Source organism: Tupaia chinensis, unplaced genomic scaffold (assembly GCF_000334495.1).
Source record: "Tupaia chinensis unplaced genomic scaffold, TupChi_1.0 Scaffold000001_1, whole genome shotgun sequence".
Lineage (NCBI taxonomy): Eukaryota > Metazoa > Chordata > Mammalia > Scandentia > Tupaiidae > Tupaia > Tupaia belangeri.
Window position 1 is genome coordinate 3562034 of NW_006159427.1, and position 6443 is coordinate 3568476.

At 38.7% G+C, this 6443-nt stretch overlaps 1 protein-coding gene and 1 pseudogene across 1 annotated transcript in view; one reads left to right on the forward strand and one right to left on the reverse strand.

Moving 5' to 3' along the window:
* Nucleotides 1-1379, reverse strand: part of LOC102476370 (heat shock protein HSP 90-alpha-like) — a 2126-nt pseudogene extending 747 nt beyond the window's left edge.
* Nucleotides 1-6443, forward strand: part of GPR158 (G protein-coupled receptor 158) — a 483854-nt gene that overhangs the window by 357200 nt on the left and 120211 nt on the right. The gene's annotated exons all lie outside the window — the stretch shown is intronic.

Here is a 6443-nt window from a genome sequence, read left to right on the forward strand (position 1 = left end):
GCCATCTCATCACCAGAAGCAGATGTGTAATATCTTAACAGCTCTGAAAGCTTCTTACAATTTTGAGAGTCTTTATGAATTCCAACCTTTATATTTTTAGAAAACTGCTCATAAAACTTTTTGTAGTTTTCTTTATCTTCTGCCAATTCAGTGAAGTGTTCTAAGCATTTTTTGACCAAATTATTTCTGACAACCTTCAGAATTTTACTTTGCTACAACATCTTATGGGAAATATTTAGAGGGAGTCTACCACCATTTAGAGTCTACCACCCTTCTAATGAAATTCAGATATTCAGGGATCAGCTCCTCACAACTGTCCATGATGAATACTCTGTTTACTACAATGTAATTTTGTTCTTTTTCTTCCTATTCTCAAACAAGTCAAATGGAGCACATCTTGGAATGAAAAGAACTCTGAATTCCAACTGTCCTTCAGCTGAAAAGTGCTTCACTGCCAAGTGTTATTCCCAGTCAATAGCCAAACTCTTGTAGAATTCTCCATACTCTTCACTAGTGATATTGTTACGATTTCTGTTCCAAGTAAACTTTGTTTTGTTGAGTTCTTGATCAATGTACTTTTCCTTAATCATCTTCTTCTTGTCACCATCTTTCTTCTTCTTCTTCAGAACCAATATCTTCTATTTCAGGTTTGTCATCAGACTCCCTTCTTTTTCTTTCTCTTCTTTTTCTTCAGACTTATCATCACTGACTTCTTTATCACAATCCTTCTCCACAAAAAGAGTAATGGAATAACCAATAAACAGAATGTTTCTTCACAATGTCTTTTATTCTTCTTTATTCCAAATACTCAGTTTGGTATTCTTTTTAGTGCAAGATAACTTTGTCCCATGACCCATGGTTCACCTGTGTTAGTCCTAACTGTGATTGAGCCCCCTGAAGAGGACTCCCAGGAATACTGCTCATCATCATGTTTGGTGATCACAGTCATTTTCTTAGCAACCAGATACACAGAGTAGAAACCAGTGCCAACCGGCCAATCATAGAGATACCTGCACCAGACTGCAAATTTTCCATTAAAGCGTTGGTCTTTAACTTGCCAAGGTTATTGATCAAGTTGGCCTTTGTAATTCCAATACCAGTACCCACTATAGTGAGGATTTGATCTTATTTTTTTGTAATGAGATTAATGTGAAGCTCCTTTCCAGAATCTAGTTTAATGGGGTCTGTCAAGCTTTCATGTCTGATTTTGTCCAGAGCATCAGATGAATTTGAAATAAGCTCCCTCAGGAAGATATCTTTGTTGGAGTAGCAAGTTTTGATGATCAATGACATCCAGTGGCAATTTCTGCCTGGAAGGCAAACATCTCAACCTCCTTCTCCTCCATTGGTCAGTTTTGGGTCTTGGTTTCCTCAGGCATCCTGACAAAGGACCTACGCAAGTATCCTCATTGCAGCAGCACTCGGACGCTGAAGCCCTCTATCTATACTCTTTCTAATTGTTTGTATATCTTTATTCTTTTCTATTTTGTTTTGTGTGTTTCCTTCAAGTCTTTATTCCATGACCTTTACATTTCAGTTATATTTATTCTGCCCGAGTTAATTCTAATATTCCTGTCACCTCTCTAATGTTTTTATTTCATTTTCATTTTTTTCCTTCTATCCTTGCTTTCCTGGAGTAATTTTATGTCTTTTTGAGTTTTTAATCTCTTCTTTGATCTCTAATATCTTCTTTGCACCTCTTTGTCAGAAGGAACATAATTTTTGCACTTTCTTTTGGACTATGAGAATTATTTCTTCGAATCTTTACCTGTTTTCTCAGGTAATGTCCAATGTCCCTTTTGTTGTACTCTTCATTTGTCTCATCCCTCCCCCCACTTGCAATGTTTAAGCAGAGTCTGTGCTGGTTCCTTTCTGCTTTTAAATAATTTTTAAAAAATAATTCTTTTTCATTGTGGTAAAATATGCATAGCATAAAACTTGCTTCTTAAACAATTTTTTATTTAAAAATTTTTTTGATGTTATTCAATACCATACTATATTGATACTAGTACATTTAGAGGAAGTCTTGAAGTTGAGTAAGGTAAGCCCTCCAATTTTTTTTTTTTTGAGAAGTTTTTGCTATAGGGCGTATGCGCTCATCAGACAAAGAGAAACAGAAAGATAGGAAATGAGAAATCACCCACCAGGGGGGATGGTCACTCCGCAATCCCTTCTCCTCCATTCTCCTCTCGGGATCTTGGGCACGCATGCATATGCACCCGGCGTGAGTTTAAGCCACCAGGTCCAGTACTCGAACTGCGATTGACTACGTGGGAGTCCAGCGACATAGTCATTACGCTAACTGCTGGTCCCAAGCCCTCCAATTTTGTTCATATTCAGAATTGGTTTGCCCATCAATGTCTTTTACTTTTAGTTGGGAAAGTTAACCTTGATATTTAATGCTATTATCAATATGTGTGGATTTATCCTTTATTTTTCGATTAGGTTGTTGGGAAAGTCATGGCATTATTTTCCTGTGGTTTTGTGTGTGTGTGTGTGTGTGTGCATGTGTAAAACTGCATCATGACTTTCCTGACAACCCAATAGTTGGTTTTTATTGTTATTTTATAATTTTATTTTATACTTTCAATCAGACTACATCACCATAGCTTGTATAGTGAATTTTCCCTGCATGAATACAGTGCACACCAGTCCAGTTAAAGATAAATAGTTGTTTTGTATTATTTTCTATTTGTCTGCCTTTAGCTTTCCTGGTGTAGTAGTCCCTTAAATATTTCCTGAAGAGTCTGTTTTGTTTTGGTGAATTCTTTGAGCATCTGTTTATCTTGGGATGATTTCTCATGAGGCATTTTTACAAAGAACAATACATCATTACTTGTCTGATAACCCCATATTATGCAGATATTTGGTCATTTAAAAGTGTCTAGATTTTCTCGAATATTGTACTCACTCTTTATGGATTATTCTTCTATTCTTTTCAGTTGCTTGGACTAATCAGAGGTTTTGTCTTCAAGGTCCAAAGATTCTTCCATCTGTAAGGTCTAACCTTCTATTGATACTTTCGAGGAGGCTTTGATTTCTTACATTATACTTTTTGTCTCCAGAAATTCTGTTTGATTCATTTTTGGTGTGTCTGTTCTTCTGTATGGTGTCTATTTTGTAGAGTGCTTCCCTCAAGTCATGTAAGGATTTTCTTCATCTCTTGAAATTGGTTGTCTGTTTTTCTCTAGCATCTTGTTGGCTTTTCTTGCAATGAACATATTGAATGTTTTCTGACATTTCTACAATTTGTATTTTATCCATTATTGGTGAGAAGTTATCTTTTGAGGGGGAAGTGTTTCCCAATTTCTTCTATTTCTTGGGGCTTGCTTTGATGTTTAGTCATCTGGTGATATACTCACTTCTTTCTTCTTTGGAGTAAGTTTCTGTAGCTGTGTGCTCCTGCACTTCTCTGATATGCATAAGCTCTGTGCCAATTTCTATTCTCTACTGTGGGAGAGAGTGTGGAATCCATAGAAGGAGTTTAGGGTTCAGGTTTTCAGAGGCAAGTTTCTCCTTTTACTGTTAAGAGAGTAAAGGGAGAAAAATTCACCCAGAGCCTCTTATTTTCAGGTGTTTGGTTCTTATACATCCAAAGCTAACTTCTCCCAGTGTGGTTGGAGGTTGAGCTGACAGGTTGAATGTGATGTGGTAGACCATGTATCACAGGGGCTGGAGAGTCCCTCCTCTCCCACACAAGACTGGGCAGGGGTCCCTGATGATGAACTCAAGCTGAGTGGCTTGGCTTGGACCTGCCTGTTGTTCCTTGATGAGTGAAGGGCTGAATGATATCAGTACATATGGGGCAGTGGCTCTAATCTCTCTCTCTCCAGAAATTTTTCATCATCCCAAAATAAAACTCTGTGTCTCATTTTCTCCTTTCCTTTAGTCTCTGGTAACCTCTGTTATAATTTCTGTTTCTATGAATTTGATTATTCCAGGTACCTCACATGATAGAATGATACAGTATTTGTTCATTTGTTCTTGGCTTATTTCATTTGGTATAATGTTTTAAAGATTTATCCATATTATAGCTTATGTCATAATTTCATTTTTTGTGGATGAATAATATTCCATTATATGTATATAACACATTTTTCTTACCACTCATCTGTTAGTGGACACTTTAGTTATTTTCATGTTTGGGCTATTGTGACTAATGCTATGCTGTATTTCTCTCTTATTTGGTCTTGAGTTCTCCTCTAGAGAGTGCAATAAAAACTAACCCTGCCTTAATGGCACTGTAGTAGATTTGACCATGAATGTTTATAAGGTATCTTACAAGGGATACTTTTTTATCTAGGTGTACTATCTAATTCCTGAGTGTCTGACCCATGGCCAGGTATCCCTCTCAAAGGAAACTTATTTAAACTGAAAGACACCTTTGTTGCTCTTGTCTGACTTGTGTCCAGTTTATTTCTACCAAGGTAGTCACTCTCTAAGAGAGTTTGATTAGGACAAATTAGATTCAGGTGAAACACAGAAGAGGTAACCCAACAGAAAACACATGAAGCAACAGAAGCAGTTTATTACTTACAGGTTTATGAGGGAAGAGGGGTTCTCATTATGGCTGCAGGGAAGGTTGCAGGGACAATGAACTCACCCAGCAGGTGGGGAGCCAGAGAGAGAGAGACCTATGGACTGAGGATTTTGTTGGGGTCCAGAGTATTACCCAAACAGATTTCCCACTAAGACTTCTAATTGGTGGGTTTAGAGCAAACAAATATATATTCTCTGGTATCACACTATGACCAAGAGTGGTTGCTGTGGCCCCAGCCTCAGTATCTATGCAGCCCGTACAGTATGTGGGGATTAGTCAGGAGGACATCAAGTAGATTGTGTTTAGCTGTGGCATAGGAGACGCTCACTAGGACATGTTGTATAAAGCAAATGTCTAAATTGACCACATCGAGAAATGAGGTAGAGAGGTGGAAACAGTGTCAAAAGTGACTGAGACCCACTTCTTTTGTGAGAAAGTAAAAACTCTATTCAGAAGTACATACTGGGGCAACATAAAATCATAGGAATTCACTGCATACTGTTATGAACATTGGTATACAACTACTTATTCAAGGTCCTGCTTCAAGTTATTCGATATATACCTAGGAATAGAATTGCTGACATATGGGGAACTTCTATGTTTAATTTTCTGAGAAACTACCAAAATGTTTTTCAAAGTGTATTATAACCAACAATGGAGAGTATTCCAATTGCTCCACATTGTCACCAATACTTGTTATGTTTCATTTTCTTAAAGTTTACTTTTTTTTGGGGGGGGGTGGGGGTTTCACTATAGGGAGCATGCGCTCGGCAGACAGACAGAGAGAGACATAGAGACAGAAAGCGAGAAATCACCCCCCAGGGGGGGATGGTCACGCCACAATCCCTTCTCCTCCATTCTCCTCTCGGGATCTTGGACACGCACACACACGCGCCCTGCATGAATTTTAAGCCACCGGGTCCAGAACGCGAACTGCAGTCAATTATGTGGGAGTCCAGCGACATAGCCATTACGCTAACTGCTGGTTCCCAAGTTTACTTATTTTTTTTTTATGAGAGACAGAAAGAGAAAGAAGTATACATGGCAGGGTCTTGTCAGGCTGAAATCTTCCTTCCAGCCAGCCAGGGTAATGGATGTGTACAGGTATACTCAGCGTGTTCAAGTCTACCTGGGATCCAAAACTGGATTTACCATATGGCTCTAATACTCTTCCCAACCACTTGTGCCACTGAGGCTGGCCCCATTTTATATTACTCTAGTAGACGTCCTAATGGATGTGAAATGGGATCTCTTTGTGGTTTTAATTTTTTATTTTGAATGAGATAGGTCACCAGAATGTCTATTTTATGAAGAATAATATGAGAACCTACAGGGGGAATAGATTGAGGCAAGCTGCTTCTTTATTTTTGAAATCACATGGAGCCCCAGATTCTCAACCATTTTTATAATTTGCCTTCTCCCTTCCTCCATTTTTTTCTTTTTTTTTTTTTCTTTTAGAGAGGTTTTTGCTATAGGTCATGCGTACTTGCCAGAAAGACAGAGAGAGACAGAGAGACAGAAAGCAAGAAATCGCTTCCCCAGGGGGGAGGGCCACACTGCAATCCCTTCTCCTCCATTCTCCTCTCGGGATCATGGGCATGTACACACACATGCCCGGCGTGTGTTTAAACCACTGGGTCCAGGATGTGAACTGCAGCCAACTACATGGGAGTCCAGCAACATAGCCATTACACTAACTGCTGGTCCCCCCTCCTTCCTCCATACTTTAGCTCTGGCCATCTTCCTTATCTAGTGATGTGTACATCAACAAAAATGACATGTCTCTAACTCTTCTATCAATCTGTGATGACACCGTGTTTCAACAGGAAAATTTCTTTTGGCCTCTCAAACCCTAAAATTCAATTATCAAATGAACAGATTACCATTTCAGGACTGGAACGTA